General features: G+C 51.1%; 1 protein-coding gene and 1 long non-coding RNA gene across 7 annotated transcripts in view; one reads left to right on the top strand and one right to left on the bottom strand.

The window, feature by feature from the left end:
- Positions 1-17,665, top strand: part of CTIF (cap binding complex dependent translation initiation factor) — a 249,010-nt gene that overhangs the window by 221,968 nt on the left and 9,377 nt on the right. The gene's annotated exons all lie outside the window — the stretch shown is intronic.
- LOC112469253 lies at positions 4,263-8,753 on the bottom strand. Its single transcript, XR_003042579.1, has 3 exons — positions 8,200-8,753; positions 6,513-6,659; positions 4,263-4,529 (listed from the first exon to the last, which is right to left on the bottom strand). It is a non-coding gene; the product is annotated as an uncharacterized LOC112469253 (long non-coding RNA).

Below are 17,665 nucleotides of genomic sequence, written 5' to 3'. Positions count from 1 at the left end.
GTTTTCCATCTCCCCAAGTAAGGTGGAAACTCTAAAGGCAGGGAATGTGTCCATTCTGCTCATAGCTATATCCCCAGTGCCTAGAACAGTGCTTGACCTGTCGTAGGGCTCAGTAAACACTTGCTGACGAAATTAATGAAGTAGAATGTCTAGACTGAGTAGAGTAGGAGATAACAGTCGCCCTTCTAGAGTTAATCAGAGAAGAGTTCTAGGAGATAAATTCAGAATCCTTAAAGAGGGGAGGTAAGCGAGCAGGATGGGGCTGGCTGGTAGTGGTCCCAGTTGCCTCTGCATGATGTTTGCCCATCATTCTGAGATGAGCTCAGAATGAAAGAAGGAAGAGAGACACTTCCCCCAAGTCAAACTCAAAGGAAGCAATTTGTGCTCACAGTAAATGCGAACCAGTGTAAAACTGCTGTCAGCCAATGAAGCTGCCTGTGTTCTGTCCCCACGTTTCACTCTAGTTAAGTGATCTTTTCTCAACTTCAGTCTGCCAGACTTCTTATGAGATTTAATTAGTCTGTCTAAAGTCAGAATCCCATGAGCCACAGTCAGACTCAGGGTGGGCTTCTGGCACAGTTTCATGGTTAGAGAACTGTGGGGAAGTGGTTATTGAGGGGCCACTGAGTGAGCACCTGCTGTATATCACATAGGCCTTCAGCCTTTGGCTGGGCCTGGAGACGCAGGTGGAGCAGCAGCAGGGTCTTCTCCTGCCTCTCCCATGACGGGGAGGAGGGAAGGAAGATGCACGGGGTGCAAGAGGGTTGGGAAGAAGGTGAGCGCATGACACAGGAGGTGGGAGAACAGAGCAGGTGGGAGAAGACACCCACAGTCACCAACATTGAGGACAGTGGCAGCCTCGTAGCCCTTAACCATCTCAGCACAATCCCAGCTGTGGAGCCACATGTCCAGTACGATAAAATGCAAGCCACTATGTCATTGACATTCTCTAGTAGCTGCATTTTTAAAAAAAAGAACAGGCGAAATTAATTTTAATAAATATCCAAAGAATTATTGTTTTAACATAATCAATATTAAAAAGATTCATGCGATACTTTTTTATATCCTTTTTTTTTTATTCTCAGTCTTTGAAACCCAGTATGTATTTGACACTTAAAGCTCCCCTCCGTTCGGACTAGGCACATTTCAAGGGCTCAAGACCACATATGGCTGGTGGCTACTATACCAGACAACATAGGTCTGGAGGCTAGCTTCTAGAATCCTCAGGCTTTTGGAACAGTTCTGGATCCCAAAAGTACCTAGATCCTCAAAGTCCTCAAAGGATTTTTTATAGCTTCTCTCCTTGAGCACCTAGAAGCGAAGGAGAGCACCAGGAGCTGAAACACTGACCATGACAGCCAATGTGCTGGCTGCAGCTCCCTGGTAGGGTCTGTGAAAGGCTATCCTTTTGACCCCAGCATGGAGAAATGTGGGAAGAGCGAAGGAGGGGGCAGAGAAAGTAAGAGAAGAAAAATATAGAAAATGGGGGGAAAGGAAGTGGGTGGCAGGGATGGCAGACTGCATGACAGAGCTAAGAACAGAATCCACAGACTGAGGGAGGACGCACAGACAGCTGCCAGCTCCTCCTCGCTATGGCTGAACAGAAATGGTGCAGTACGTGGAAGGCACAATTAGCTCATTCTTTCATTGCCCTTTTGATTACACTGCTGTTGTCAGGACTGCCATTTTTGTAATTAAGACCTTGTCCCTTACTCAGAGGTATTGAAACATAGAAGTATTTGCTGAATCTGGTTTCCCAGGGTTAAAAGCCGGGCTTAGGAAACGCAAACACACTTGTGGAAATGCAAACACACATTCACTAACTAATTGTCCTTTAATTAAGGCCAAAGCCCTGCTTAAAACAATTAGCTCTGGGAATTGAACAGTAGGTACAACTCCACTTTTTGCTAATCGTTCTTCCCCTGATAGCTGGGTTGTGGCCAGTCTGAGGGGAAGAGGGGACAGCAGGGAATGAATGAGTCTGTTGCTTTGGGTCTGGACTGGACTGAGCTTTGCTTGGTTTGGAAATGTTAGTCAGAGGAGAGTTTGAGGTATGGGGAAGAGCAAAGAGGATGTGGTTTGGGCAAGGGGAGTCAAGAGGCTGCCCCAGGCTTGGACCAGGGCCATGGGAAGTCTCCGAAGCTACTGCTGGCCACACTGAGGTGGCTTGCCTGGCTGGAGCTGAGGGCGTGGGCCAAGGATGAGCTGACTGGAAAGCAATTAGATGAGGTGGGGCTGGCTGGGAAAATACCTGGGATCCCAGGGCCAGAGTTGAGACTTGCTTGGATGATGCCACAGGCAGGAGGCCTCGTGGGCTCCGGGGAGTGGAGGCGCCCACTGGCGAGGGTGGCTGCCACCCACTGGTGAGCGTGGCTGCCACTGGCCCACCGGGCTTCCTTTTTTGTCTCTCGATGATGAAGAGAAGTGGATTCTAGAGCGTGGGGAGTCAGGGGGCATGTGGCCCTCTGGGAAAGAGGCCGTAATCTGCTTACCATTCCCTCTCTCCAGAAGTCTCCTTCACCTCAGTTCGCCTGTCCCCTCTCTTCACCCCTCCTCAGACTCCCAAGACTTTCCTAAGACCTGCCTGTGCCACCAGATAACCTCCCCCTTTCCTGGGTAGGTGGCATGTGTACTTGGGGTGTTACCCTCCCAGAGACTTTCACATTCCGAAAGGAGAAGTTGGATGAGAAAAATGTGTTCCCCAAAAGAAAAGGGATGCTGGGGGAGGAGAGATGACTGACCCTTGCGATGGACCCTCTCCCCAGAAACTACCCACGTGCATTAAAACTTGCAGAGTCCCTGGAGACTGTGCTCTGGGGAGCTTCCCGGTTAAGAACCACTACTCTAGAAGTAGAATTGGGGGCTTTCATCCAGGGAAATGGTCGGGGGGGCCTTCCAGACTACCCTCAGAGAGAGTGGATAAAGGATTTCATGGCTGACCCAGCCAGACCAGGACTCCCACAGATCCCAGAAGCCCCTGACAGCTCCCTTTTGCCTCCAGAAGGAATCATAATGCTCCTTCCTCCCCTGCCCTCCACGCCCCTCCCCTGCCCTCCATGCCCCTCCCCTGCCCTCCACACCCCTCCCTTGCCCTCCCCTCCTCTCCTCTCCTCTCCCCTTCACACTCTTCATCGGAGATCAGCAAACTTCTGTATAGGACCAGATAGTAAATATTTTCACTTTGCAGGCCAAGAGGCAAAATCAAGTTTAACCACATCCCTGTGATTGTACTGCACTGAGCAGCAGTGCGAAGCGATGAGAACGGTTTCTGTAGAAACTGCTCGACTCGCCTTCGTAATGGGAAGGCATAGACGATATGTAAATGAGCAAGAGTTCCAACAAAACCTTATTTATGGACACTAAAATTTGTCATTTTTATGTGTCGCAGAATATTACTCTTCTTTTGATTTATTTTCCCCCTGCTATTTAAAAATGTAAAAGCTATTCTTGGCTTATTGGCTTGTAAACAGCAGTCTGCGGACCAGAGTTGGCCAGTGGGCTGTATGTACTTTACTGGCCCCTGTTCTAATTCTCAACGAGGAAATCACCCTCCAGGCAATGTTGATGCACATTAAATTCGAGAATCACTGTCATAGAGGGGAACCCGCTATTTCCCAGGTGATGCTGACGCTGCTGGTAGGAGCGCCATACACCGAGTAGCACTGAGTCTCACCTTCACCCCCATTTCACAGATGGTAAAACTGAGGCCCAGAGGTGCCCAGTACCTCTATCATATGAACCCAGGGAGAGGCTTCTTCATCCCAGGATACAGAGCAGTGTGGCTTTCTATCTCCAGCCGCCTTCAGAGAACTACCCTGCCAGCTCACACCGCCCGAGGCTCTAGCTGAGACACAGGAAATGTACATGTGTCCCCTGGAGTCCCAAAGTGGCAGGGCTCCAGTGAGTCATCTCCCAGGAGTGGAGATGTGTGCACTGAGGCATCCCCAGGCTGTCGGCCAGCCCCCGCCCGACCACCCTGCCCTGCCCCTTAGAGAAACTCCCTGCTTGGCTTCGGGGATCCGCAGAGCAGTCCAAAAGGAAAGCTAAAAGCCCCCTCGTGAGAAGGAAAAGGGGAAGAATGAGGGCTTGGCTGTCAGACTTCCATGATTTCTAATCTCATTGGTACTAGTTGAAATGCGAGACAAGTGACTTAACCTCTTCGAGCCTCAGCTTTTCCATTAGTAAAATAGAGAAACCTCTGCAGGGTTGCCATAAGGATTACTGATCACATCTGTCAAGTGTCCAGAACATAGTACAGAACTTTTATATCTTTATTGGCCACCCTGGCATTCTGCCTTAACCACAGAGCTACCCAGCCCCAGCCTGGACAGCCACAGAAAAAGCCTCCGTGATCCTCCCGGTGACACACGGAACTGTAGCTGTGTCGATGTCCTTATGGAGGCAGTCGCTGTCCCGTGCTCTTGTGACATCCCCATTGGTGATTTAGTTTGGAGTGTGTCAGGCCATGTCACTTGGGTGTCCTCCAAGGTCTGGGAACCCACTGGAGTTGTACACCAACGTCTGTGAATCTGTGGAGATGTGCATTTTTCTGAGCGAGATGCCAGAGTTTTCATAAAACCCTCAAAGGGTTTCAAGTTCCAAAAAAGTTAAAGGGCACACATCTATAAACACAATGCATAAGGAAGCACCAAACTTTTAGGACAGATTCCTGGATTTGGGAATCGGCTCCCTGAGCTGATATATTTGGCACATTGTGCATCATCTAATTCGGATCTGACTTTCCATTTCCTCAGCCCTAAAAACTATAATTAGCATACCTGTCCCACCAATCCAGAATCGGATGACATCCTGGGAAGGAAAACCTGGAGTAGGGCAGCCAAGAATGGGGATAGGGGGCTCTCAAAACTGCCACCAGGTAAGCAGGGAGCCTGGCAGGGACCACCCTGCAGGATACATGCCTTTGCTTTCGGTTTAAATATGGGGGGAGGGGCAAAACAGGTGACCCTAAGCTATGGTGATGAGTAGGATCATGGTGACCCTAGGGGAGGGTCAGTGAAAAGGGGCACAAGAGGACTGGGGGGTGCAGCCCAGGTTCTAGCTCTTGGTCAGGGCATAGCAGCCCCTTTGTGAAAATTCGTCTAGCGGTATACTAAGGGTTTGTGCACATTTTTGCATGTGCGATAATCCAACAAAACGTTTTCTCAAAAAATGTTCAACTGAGAAAAGTAGAAGTACAAGGTAAAATCATCCCGTTTGGGATCTTTCTATGTAATTTTGCAGTGAAATTAGCACACAGCTTGAAGAAAGAGTAATTTATATATAAACACAAATAATAGAGTAAGATTTTAAAATAATCTGAAGGCCAGATTTAAGTATCTTTCTTCTTAACCCAAACTGCTATCTAAGTCTGCTTACATAACATTGGCTTTCTTTAATTATCTCCTAGGGCCCACAGGCTGTCTCGGGCCTCTTCACAGCCATGGTAGACCTGCCTCGGTCTGGCCTATTTTGGGTAGCCCGTCCCCCAGGGCGGTCCTCTGCTCCACACGCTGCTGACTGTAGGGCGCTGCATGCCCCATCCCTCTCTCTTTCTCTAGGCTTCCCTCAGATGGGCTTCTCATCTCTCTCCTGTAACACCTGCTTCTCTCCCTCGAGTGGCTTCTACTCATCAGCCCACCAAACCCATCGGAAGGAGGAACACCTTCTCTTGACCCCACATTCCCCTCCAGGAGCCACCCCATTTCTCTCTTGCCTTTAGAGCCAATGTTTATTTATTTTTTTAATTTATTTTTTAATTAAGTTTATTGGAGGTAACATTGGGTGATAACATATAAGTTTCAGGCGTACAGCTTTATAATACAATGTCTGTATACTCTAGTGTGTGCTCACCACCCAGTCTAGTCTCCTTCCATCACCACATATTTGACCTCCTTTACCTTCTTCATTCCCCCCACCCACCCCTCTTACCCTCTGGTAACCCCAACACTGTTTTCTGTGTCTATGAGTTTGTTTTTTTGTTTTCTTTGTTCCTTTGTTGCTTTCTGTTTTATATCCCATATATGAGTGTAATCATATGGTTCTTGTCCTCTTCCATCTGACTTATTTCATTTAGCATGATGCTCTTAAGATTCATCCATGTCGTTGCAAATGGTGATACTTCATCTTTTTTTATGACTGAGTAGTATGCCATTGTCTATATGTACCACATCTTTAGTCAGTCATCCATAGAAGGACACTCAGGTTATTTCTATGTCTTGGCTATTGTGAACAATGTAGAGACAGCGTTTGTAAAAGAATTGTCTCCCACATGCTCTCTCTCTGAGGACACTGAGACACAGAGAGATGCAACATGATAGTAGATGACTGAGTTGGAATTAGAATTCAGACAGTTCCTCTTTACAGCCTCAGTTCCCATCACTGATCTGCTTGTGCAATGTCTGTCTTCTCTACTAGACTAGTGGATCTATGAGGACAGGACCCATGCTTCCTTGTTGAATGAATGAATGAAAATTGTTATCATTTCTTCAGACTCCCTGGAGGAGGGTACAGACCTGCCATTCTCCAAGCCTGTATGTCTCAGGGAGGCTGCATCCCAGGAGACAGAAAGGACCTTCTGAGTGACTCTGCTCTGGCCAGCATATACTTTCCTTCCAACTCAATCCACAGGTCTCTTGAGAAGGCCAGCTGGGCACAAAGTCCTGTGTGAGGAAAAACTAGTCTAGGTAGACCTAGAACTCAGTAGAACCAAATAGTTGCCTTAGGGCTGTGAGTAGAGAGCCCCTGGCCACGGAGGTTAGGGGAGGAAGTCAAAGAAGGCTTCTCAGAGGAGGAGGGTCTTGCGGTCGGTCTTGAGTGATCCAGTAAATGGATCCAGGGTGGAAGAAGACAGGCCCAGCAGAGACAATGAGGAGCAAAAGCTGAAGGACAAGACATATTCATAGGCCTGAGAACAGATGAGTTTGGCTGGACCCAAGGTCTGTGTAGGACCCCAGAGGGGAGTGGGCCAGCGAGCGCCTGAGTGCCAGGCTAAGCCCATTCTCCCCTTGCATCCTGGTGATCCAAATGAATGGGTACTACAGAATATTGCCTCGCGAGCTCACTTATCCAAAAAGATCACCTCTATAGAAAAAGAGTTGCCCCATTATGAAAATTTATATTCTGCTAAGTAAGGGTAAGGCTCTAAAGCCAAACAAACTTCCAGGTGCCAATTAAACACTCTTATCTCTGCCTTAGACTTGGCAGAGAGTATTTACCAAATCCTTCTGCCTCCCCAGGCAGCCCCAGGCCCTTTTCTCAGCCCAGGCCTGTCTGCCCCTCTATTGGATGGCTGCTACTCCCAGTACAAATGCTCATTATGCCTTTAGCACAGCTCTATTATCCTCTGCTTAATTGTCCCAAGCCCAGCTGTCCCTGCCCAGTTGGTCCTTGGTTACTGCTTTCCACCCAAACTCACCACAGAACCAGCCAAGCTCCCTCACCCAAGGGACAGACGTCCAGCCCAGCTCCTGCGGTGTGGCCTCACACTCCACCCCCCATCCCGAAGGCTGGCACTTCTGTGTGGTAACTGGGTTATGCAGGCATTTATTCTTCTTAAATACAGCTTGCCAAGATTATCATGCTGAAGAGGACATGGTTTAAGCAAAAGCTTCTTTGGAGTTCCACGCTCGGTGGCAGAGTAAGGGGCCAGGGCACCTCTTCTCCAGCTCCTGACAGCCCCTTGCTGGTGACTCGTGCCCTCCCCCACTCACCCTGTAAAGTTTGAGAGTGGAGGGAAGGACACCTGGTTAACTTGGCATATCATGAGGAACCTTCTAAGAAGCTTCTTCCCAGGCTCAAGGAAAGGCAGGCTGGCAGAGCCCTGCAGATAACCACGTGCCCTGGGCAGTGAGCAGCAGGGGGCCCATGGGCCCTGCCTGCAGGGAGGCCCCTCCTCGGAAGCTGGTGGGTCGCCCTCTGTGGCACTGCCCTCCAGAAGGTTCCCTCTGTGACGGCAGGGAAACCTGTGGTCCGTCCACAGCGATCTCCCCACCACCTTTCTCTCTGGTTGAACTTCTGTGCCTGGCTTTATGAAAGGAAATATCTTGCACCCCCAGGGGGCGTCTCGTCTTCCCTGAGCTGCCCACCATATTCTGATGTACTTAGCCACAGGAGAAGGCAGGGAGGCAGTGGGGGGAGGGGGTGGCCTTGTCCAGGGACTTGGGTGGCTGGACAGCAGCCCGGCCACCCGGGAAAGCTTACCCAAAGGAGGAAAGGACTGTTTCGCAAGCGAGGCTGGGTGCTCTGAGCTGGCCTGTCGGCCCCTGGCATGCGGCGAGGCCTATTAGGAAATCAAGGAGCCGCTCTGTCTGCTTTCCAGCAGGCGCCACTTCTCTCCTTCCTCGGCTTTGCTCAATTCACAGCTCTGGCTCCAGGGCCAGGCTGGCGGGTGGGCGGGCAGGCCGGCGTCCTCTGCCACGGGCCCGGGGCCCGCCAAGCGCCTGCTCTTGCCTTAGCTAGTGTTGTCTCAGGGGCCCCTGGGCCGGCCTGCAGAATCACGCCGACAGGACCAGGCGGCTGCTGGTGGCCATCTCGGGTGGGAAGGCGGGGTGACCCTCGGGGAAGGATTCCAGACTGTTTCCTTCTGGGTTGAGTGCCACCGCCCTTATCTCCTTTCCTGCCAGGCGGGGACTCCTCACTAGTCACACAGAAATGAAAGCCCCACCCAAGACGCACAGCCCCCCACATACTTGAAGCGGGAGGGCCTCCCTCCAACTCCATTCATTCCACCCGGGTATCAGTCAGGGGAGCAGGAAGCGTGCATTGGGCCGTATTATATATTTGGTCCAGAAGAGGACAGGTTGAGAAAAAGAGCGTCCAAAACATGGAGCCACTTTGGTGGCTGTTCTGAAAGTTCTTTGACCTGTCAATCAATTGAGATCTCAACTGAGATCTTCCTTGGAGAGAAAACAGCTGTGTGTGGGGGTGGGGGGCAATCATTAGGTTCAGGGATGACTGGGATACAGATGGGGGCCATGGGGGGACTGAGTGGAACAAGGAGTTAGAGACGTGAATAAGAAGAAGCACGCATGGCACAGCCCCTCACCTGAGTGTCTTGCAGGCCTGGGTATTATTATGTGAACGTGGGAATAATCTTTGGAATATGGGAATATAGAAAACTGAGGCCCTGAGATATCAACTGATGGCTCAGTTTCTGAGACTCGTTGCTTTGAGAACTGAAAGCAGAACCCCAGCCTTACAACTCCTAATTCTGAACCAGGTTTAATGTTCTACCTCCGAAGAGTAGTCTCCCCCAGACACGTAGGCTTGCTGTTGAACTGCACTTTCTGGAGGCAGGGGACTGGCTTAGTTGACCCCTCAAGGTCTCGCTCAAGTCCAACAGTGGCTAGTTCTACAGGCGAGTTGCTATGGGAACTATAACTTTGAATTTCCTGGCTCTGGGGCTGTGAAAATCACAACCTGAACCTTCCGTTGATGTGGGTTTCTAGATTAATTTCCTGTTTGATTGTTTACTTTAGAGAGCGGAAAATGCCTTTGCAGGCAGCTAGTTCCCTTCACCAAGAGGCTTATCACACCCTCCCCCCACAGCCAAGCAAGGTCAAGTCCAGGACTCAGGTGGGTGGAGGTGGGGAAGCCAGGGGATGGGGCCAGGGGCCAGGGCTGGGGGGAGGCACACCTAAGAGCAGATGGCAGGCTGGGGCCCCCTCTCCTGCCCTGCTCTCTCCTTGTGCTAGCCAGGTCCCCGCCCAGTAACCTGAGTTCAGAAACTGCCTGGTGAGGGGCATCTGCCCACTGTCTGAGCCCCATGTCTGGCCCCCAGCCAGCCTAAACCCCTCCCCTGTCCCAGGGAGCTGTTTTGTGCTGAGTCAGACACAAAATGCAGTCATTCCTTCAGAGGGGCATCCAGAGGGTACTGTGAGGGGGAGTGATGGTCCCAGGAGCCACCGGATACCCAGTGCCTCCGGGCTGGGCCCTGCTGGCTGAGCTCCCCGGGGGAGGCTTGGAAAATAACTGCTCTTCCGTCTGCCTCTCCTCTGACTGCACTCGGCAGGGCCCCGCCGCTCCAGCAGAGAGCAGTGGACAGTGTGCCCAGTACCATAACTCCATCCTGTTCCCGGCTCCGGTCCCCAGGGAGCAGTTAGCCCTGGCAAGCTCTGGCAAAGCCCTGTGGCAGGTGTCACAATCTCCTGCCGTGATGACCGGCTTGCTGGGAGCAGGGCTGCTTGGTCACCTTCAGAGTCCTTCTCCTACCCCACCTGCTAAAACCCTCAGACACAGGCAGGAACACTAACCCACTTTGTAACTGGGGACCCTGATGCACAGGGAGGGGAAGTACAACAGGCTGGAGGTCTACTGACTGGCAAGATGGTAATCCGGGGGGCTCCCGACCCCTCACCGCCCCTTCCCTTCTCTGGGTGACGAGATGATGTACCAAATCAGGGCACTTTCAAGAACAAAAGGGATGCTGTTACTGTTTACTTTGGGTTGATGGGTAAAAACCGGAGCCATCCCCGGCAAACCAGGGTGTGTGATCACCCCATCCTTTCCTGTCCTCACCGCATTAGCGCTATTTGTGTGAGACTTCCTCGTGGGGCAGTGGTTATGTCATTTGACTACGGAGGCAGATGAGACCTGGGTTCAAATCCTGGTTTTCCATTATTTGTGTTCTTGGGGAGGTCATTTCCCTCTCTGGGCCTCAGTTTCTGCAGCTATAAAATAAAGATATTACAGCGTTATTTAACTCAGATCAACGGGTGGAAGAATAAAATGGATCTTAAAATGTACACATCGCTCAGAGCTTCACATCTAGAGCGAATACTCAAAAAATGTAAGCCAGGTGCTGACTGAGGCCCCGGAAAGTGTTGGTCAGCCCTCAGGAGACCCCTTCTTGAAAGGTAAAACCTCAGGGCTGCCTCAGGCATGTTCTGTTTGCCCTTTAGGAGAGATCCGTGGACATCAGGGCGGCAAACACAGAATGAGCCATAGAGAGGACGGGCAGGCTTCTAGAAGGGAAGGGAAGGGCAGTAAAGAAGAAGCTGGGAGGTGTTGACAGTGGTCACGGCCAATGTCCCTGGGGTTTCAAATCTTGACTCAGGGTCCTGGGAACTCATGGCCACAAGAACTCTATGAACAGAACTCACCTCCTGTCCTGGCCTGTGGCCAGGGCTTGGCCCCCAAGAGGAGCCACTGGAGCCATGGCCCCGTCCTCTGGCTCCAGTATCTGCAGGATTCGGTGTCTTCTCTGAGCCCCAGATTACGTTTCCACCCCCTGGGGCCAGCTGTGGGCTGAAGCATTCCCCCATGTGACATTTACTGTGGCCACTTTGTACAGGGCGGTTTGCAAGCTCGGCAGGAAGGAGGCTAATTATTGCCTCCAGGGCGCCTGGTCGCAGTTAGGGTGCCGGCCCGCCTGCCCGCCTTACTCAGGAGGGCTGGCAGCCAGGCCACAGGGCACAAGCTTGGACTGAAGTCCAGGTCAGAACCATGAATTTCCTTGACATCTGACCATAGCCACTGAACTAGGGCTCCTTATTAGGCTAGTAGAAAAGTGGCATTTGAGACAAATTCCTGTCCCCTGGGATGTCTGAATTGCAGTTAGGCACAGAGTGATAATAATAAGTAATGAACGTGTAACAACATTGATTTCATAGTTGCCCTGACAGGCTAAGCAGCCTGAGCATTCGCATGTGTACCTGCGTCACAGCCATGCCAGCCCCTCCTGTCCACTCCAGAGGAGTGATATTTCTTCTCTTATTTAAGGTCGATCTATGCACTTGACCCTGTCCTCTCGTCTCTTCTGATTATGTCCCGCCTCTCCTGCGTTCCACCTACTCATCTCTTCCTCTCGCCTTTCAACCTGCTCAAGTCTCTCCTACTTTTAGCAACCGTTCTCCTCGACCCTTTGCCAGTCTCTTTCTCCTAGCATCTTACCCTTCCTCTTCTCGGGTGGCAGGTTCCAAAAAGAAAGAAAGAAAAAAGAAAAGAGAGAGAGAGGAGAAAAGGAGAGACAGACAGAGAAGAAATAACAGAAACTCCCCAAAATGAAAGAAGTTATGTACCCTTTTGGGCTCCACTTCCTCTCCAACCCCGCATTACCCAGGCTTCCACCTGCCCCTCTCCCTGCACTGAAGTCATCATGACAAAGGTCACCCATGCTCACCTAATCACCAGATCGGGGGAGCCCTGGTCATTGTTCATCTTACTTGACGTCTCTGAGAATTTGACATTGTTGTCCTCGTACTTAGAACTTCCTTGGCTTCTGTGACATCACTTCTTCCTGTTCCTCTTAGCTCTCTGACTGTCCTCCTCCTCCTCCTTGGGGTTCCTCCCGCTTTATCGCCTTTTAAATGTTTCTCTTTCCAGGTTTGGAGCCCTTACCCTCTGCTCTTCTCATGTCTTCTATGCCTTCTCCCAGGACATCTCACTCACACTGTGACCTTGACTAACTCTGGGCACCGCTGACCACAGATAGTCAGTTTCCCACTAAGTCATCTTCCCCGATATCCCTAAGGACCATAGACTCAACGTTTTCAACATTGACTTCATTCACATTCCCCCAAACCAACTCCTCCTACCTTCGAGTATTGTTGGTGGCACCAAGCCCCAAACCTGGGGGTTCTCCATCTTCAAGATTGTCCTTTTCTTCACCCACACTTCTGCCTCCTACAGACGTCTCCTCCCATCGTGCCTCCCTCCATTCAAGCCATCACAATTTCTCACAGCAGCTTCTCACTGGTCTCCTTGTCTCCAGTCTATTCTCCAAACTGTACAAGGAAGGAGCTTTCTAAAATGCAAATTACCTTCCTACTCTGCAGTTTAAAATCTCAGTGGCTCTCTAGTCCCTTAGGATGAAATCCAAATTCAGTAGCATGGCATCTAGAGCCCTTTAGAATGTAGTCCTTGCCTTCTTTGCCGTTATGTTCTCTCTCTCCCCCAGCACCATATATTTTAGCATCTTGAAATACTTGTTATTCACCAGTGCACTCTGCTAGTTCACATTTTTAGCTTTTGTGCATCTGCCATATGCTGCTGCTTATGCCATATGCCCGGCGTGTTCTCCACCACCACCGTTCCATCCTGTGTTCCAACTCCGTATACCTAGCACAGTCGCTCGATTCCCTCCTGCTAGGCTATACGTTGCAAGTCGTCTTATTCTTGTTTTCCCTGTATTTACACAGTATTTAGAACACAATAAATGTGGCATAAATATTGTTAAAAGGATGGACGGATAGATGGATGGATAGATGGATGGATGGATGGATGGATGGATGGATGGATGGATGGATGGATGGATGGATGGATGGTTGGATGGATGGACGGACAGACAAGTAAGTGAACGGGTAGATGGATGGATAGGTGGATGAAAGGACGGATGGGTGGATGAAAGGTTGGACACATGATGTGTGGGTGGATAGAAAGATGGATGGATAAATGGATGCCTTGGTGGAAGGAAGGTTGCACAGGTGGATAAAATGGTGGATTAATAACTTGGTAGGTGAGTAAGTGGGTGTACGGATGGGTAGGTGGATAAACAAGTGGACAGATCGATAGATGGTGGCCATTGCAGACACAGAATAGGTCAAATGAATTCAATTTTGTTAAGGTCCAAGTTGATTGTTGTCATCAGGCAACAAAAGTAAGAATTATAAGCTCCAACAAGCAAAATAAGAATTAGCTAATGTGGGAGAAATTAAAATAATTCACCAAGAAAGGATGCTGACCCTGGACTTCTGTGCACCTGCTAGTTCTTCTCAGACTTGCTGTCTGTCTGGCTTGTTCAAGCCACTTAACTACTGAGCCTCGGTTTCTCCATCTGTTAAGTAGAGATAATAATGCCTGTGGCCTTTCCCTCTCTCCACAGGAGTGTCACGAGGGTATATGGGATGGTGCATATAAAGTATATCAAGATCTTCAGGGAAGATACATGTTTATAAAGATCTACATTTAATAATAATAATCACGCCTTTCATTTGAATGGAGCTTTGCACTTTTCAAAGCTCTTTCACATACATTATCTCAACTGACTCTCAAAACAATCCTAGGCAGATATTATCCCACTTCTCAAGTGAGGAAACTGAGGTGCAGAGAGATTAAGTGACATGCCCAAGTTTTCTCTTAGTGACTAGCAGGTCTTCTGGCTCCAAGCCTGCTGCATATTTTTGATGACAGCCTCTTTCAGATAGATTATCTACTTCTCCGTCTCCCTGAAGAGACCCAGACATAATTGACCCTCTTCTTGATGACTCAAGATCGATATCATGAGCTTCGGTTCCTGTACCATCCTCTAGACTTAGCTATAGATGCTGATCCAAGTCCAGCCGAGGTACAGGGTGGAGGAGCCTGGACTTGGACCTGAGATCACTCCTGAGATGCAGGTGGCCATGTGCAGCTTCCCAGACCGCGTGCCACGCATTGGGGCCATCTCCTCTGCCTCTGCCTCCTTCTTCTCCCTGTCCCCTTTCTCTCCACTGTCAGCACCTGTGCCCATCACCAGAGCTTCCTCAGCCCCTGCCGACCTCCACCTCCCACTCTCGGCTACTTCCTTTCTCTCTTCTTCCATACTCTCAGCACGTGCCGCCACCGCCCTGGCCCTTGAAGCCAGCCGGTCAGAATCCTGGATTGTCCCCCCAGCACACCAGCCAATCGTGTGTGCTCTGCAATCTCACTTTTGCTCCCTTTTTGCTGCTCCCAACCCACCCTCTGCTACCCTCACGGAGGAGGCCTCCTGCAGGCAGGGTCGGAGCTAAGCTTTTACTGCGGCTGCATTAGGCTGCTTGGGTTTGTTCTACAAGGTTAAAACCGTGCTTTTGGTCAGCTGAGGCGGTCGGGATGGGCTGGCCAGCCTGCCTCCAGTTGGCGCTTACATCTCACTTCTTCATAGATGAGAAGTAGTGATCTCCGGTGCTCCTTCTCCTCCCGTACCTACAGCAGCCCCACGGGCCCTTCCATCAGCACCCTCCTTCCCACCCCAGAGGGTGGCATCCCAAGCAACCAGCCTGGCTCCACCCTGGGCATGCTTCGGGCAGCATGCCCATGCCCTGTGGACCTTCCCCGGGACACCAGGATGCTCCCACCAGGCTGCCTTTCTCCCTGGTTGCTGTCAGGCCTCCCACAGCCTGACTCGGAGCACCTTGGCCTCTCCCTCAGGGAGGATGTGATGGGTGTGTCCACAACAAGGCTCCGGCACAGACAATAGGACAGGAATGCATTAGCTTCCGAACAAACACTGTGTGGGCTCGCACAATTGCCTTGGATTCTGGTCCAAGAAACACATTTCGCCGTTCGAGGGTGAGGGTGGCTGGCCTGCCCCAGCCCGCCCACACCCCTCTCTGTGCCAGAGACTTTGATGCGTGGGCTGCCCCTCCCCCCACCCCAGGGCCTCAGCCCCTTGTGCGGGCAGCCCTGCATCCCCCACCGGCACAGCTTTTCTTCCAAACAGTGAAGACAGGGAAGAGGGCCAGCGCCGCCCAAGCGGAGAACAGCCCTGCGCCCCCAAAGACTGTCTGCTCCTGCCACCGCTTTTTCGACCATTTTTTTATCGTGGTAAAACATACGCGACCTAAAGCTGATCGTACTAGCCATTTTTAAGTGTGCAGTTTAGCGGCGCGAAGTACAGATTGTTGTGCAGTCATCACGGCCGTTCATCCTTCTCCAACTGGAACTCTGGCCCCGTTAAACAGCAACCCCACGGCCGCCCCGCCCAGCCCCTGGCCCCCACGGTTCTGCCTTCTGTCTCGATTTCACTATTCCAGACTCCTATACGTCACATGAGAGAAAGCACACAGCATTTGTCCTCGTGTGGACTGGCTTATTCCACTTAGCGTGACGTCCTCAAGGCTGATCCACGTCATAGCATGTGTCAGAATTGCCTTCCTCTTCGGGGCTGAATAACATTCCATTGTATGTATAGACCACATTTAGTTTATCCATTTCTCCCTCGGTGGACACCTGAGTTGCTTCTACCTCTTGCCTATGGAAAATAGTGCTGTTGGGAGCACGGGTGGACAAGTATCGGTTTGAGTGGCCACTACTTTTGAGACTGTCTTGGAGTTAAATAAAGCATCATCTCCAGAAGATCCCAGATAAAACCTGCATAAACAAGAAAGCTCGTTGGCTCTTCAGCATACCAGCAGGGATTTATTTATCCAAACCTAGCTGTCCCTCAGGAAGAAGCAGAGCCCTGAAGAAATGGAACATGGAACGGTTTTAAGTTTGGGCCAAGGCGGAAAAGTGTGGAAAGATCCTACACTTGGGGCACTGCCTACAAAGGACAAATCAAGGACAATTCCTAGGAGGCCATTGATCACCCAGAGGCACGGGAGCTTCTAAGAAGGCCCCGAAAGGGGTTTCAGGAGGGAGCCCCTTAGCGTTGTGTCAAGGGCTCCCAGGTGCGAGGCAGGCCAGCCTCTAGCTGTGCCACAAAGAGCAGGGTGCTCCTCCTGGCTGTGACAGGTGTGGCAAGTTCCCGCAGGTGAGGAGTAGAGGGGGCACTCTCCACAGCCCTCTCTGCCCTCAGGCTCTCAGGGTGCACTCTCACAGGCTGGCCGGGAGAGGCCAAGTCAACGTCTGGGGGAAAACAGGACATGGTCTGCAGCCACGATTCTCTTCACAAACTCTGCATCCCCGCATCTGTGAAGGACAAGCACAGTGAAAAGCGCCCAGTCCTCCCGACTTCCTTGAGAAAACCCAGCAGGCTATTTGCACTCTGTGATTTTTGGCTTAACACAGACTTTCCCAAACAACCAAGTGAAAGATAAGGTCGGAGGACAGGCTCTGGAGTTGGGAGCCACCCCCCTCACACTGAGTCTGTCCCCTGCCCTAACAGCCAGGAACCCAAGGCCCTGCCAGGGAGGAAGCAGAGCAGGGCCATGGGGATGAGCCCTGAGGAGCAGGTCCCCAGGGGAGCTTGGTCATTCAGGGGACAGGAAAGAACATGGACAGGAACTAAGCCAGTCACAAAGGTACGGGGAAGAAAAAGAAGAGGAAGACGACCTGGCTGGACCCACGCTGCGGGGAGCAGGCGAGGGGAGCAGACGGAGGGGAGCAGGCGGAGGGGAGCAGACGGAGGGGAGGCAGGCCTTGGGAAGAAATGGGAAGAAAGAGACACTCGCTCATCAGGGCAAAGTGCTCAGCTGACCAGAACATGGAGGCTCTAGGAGGCTTTCCACCCAGTGCTGTCAGAAGTCCCAGGGGCTACCTAAAAGGAGAAGCAGTCACCTTTCAGAGCATCTAGGACTTGTCAGGCCCTGGCTCTTCACAGTATTTCCTATAATGTTACCTCACTTGTCACTAAACCCCAGAACCCCTAACAAGCTAATATCAGGACAGACTATGACCCCAGGTTCATCTCAAGTCAAGCATTTATTGAGTACCTACTATGGCAAGCATTTATTGAGCACCTACTGTGTGTCAGCCAACATGCTAGGTGCACAGAGCTGACCCCTTTCCTCCTTCCCATAAGCTTCCGGTTCTGCCTGCTCCCAGCTTTTCACCCAGCTGCCACCACCACTCCATCTCCAGGAGCTCTCTTCCCTCCAGGCACCCCACTGTACCCCTTTCCTGTTGTTTCTACCAGCAATTTCTATTTTAATGATTTTTCCCACTAAGCACTACGAGAAACCTATGAGGGAACAAAGCTACCATCAGAAAGAAGTTCTAGCAAGCAGAGTTCTAATCTGTTCCTGTCTTCCTGCAGAGAAAAAGGGGC

This window comes from Pteropus alecto, unplaced genomic scaffold (assembly GCF_000325575.1).
Source record: "Pteropus alecto unplaced genomic scaffold, ASM32557v1 scaffold146, whole genome shotgun sequence".
In the NCBI taxonomy this organism is placed as follows: Eukaryota; Metazoa; Chordata; class Mammalia; order Chiroptera; family Pteropodidae; genus Pteropus; species Pteropus alecto.
This window is presented reverse-complemented; position numbering and strand designations above follow the sequence as displayed.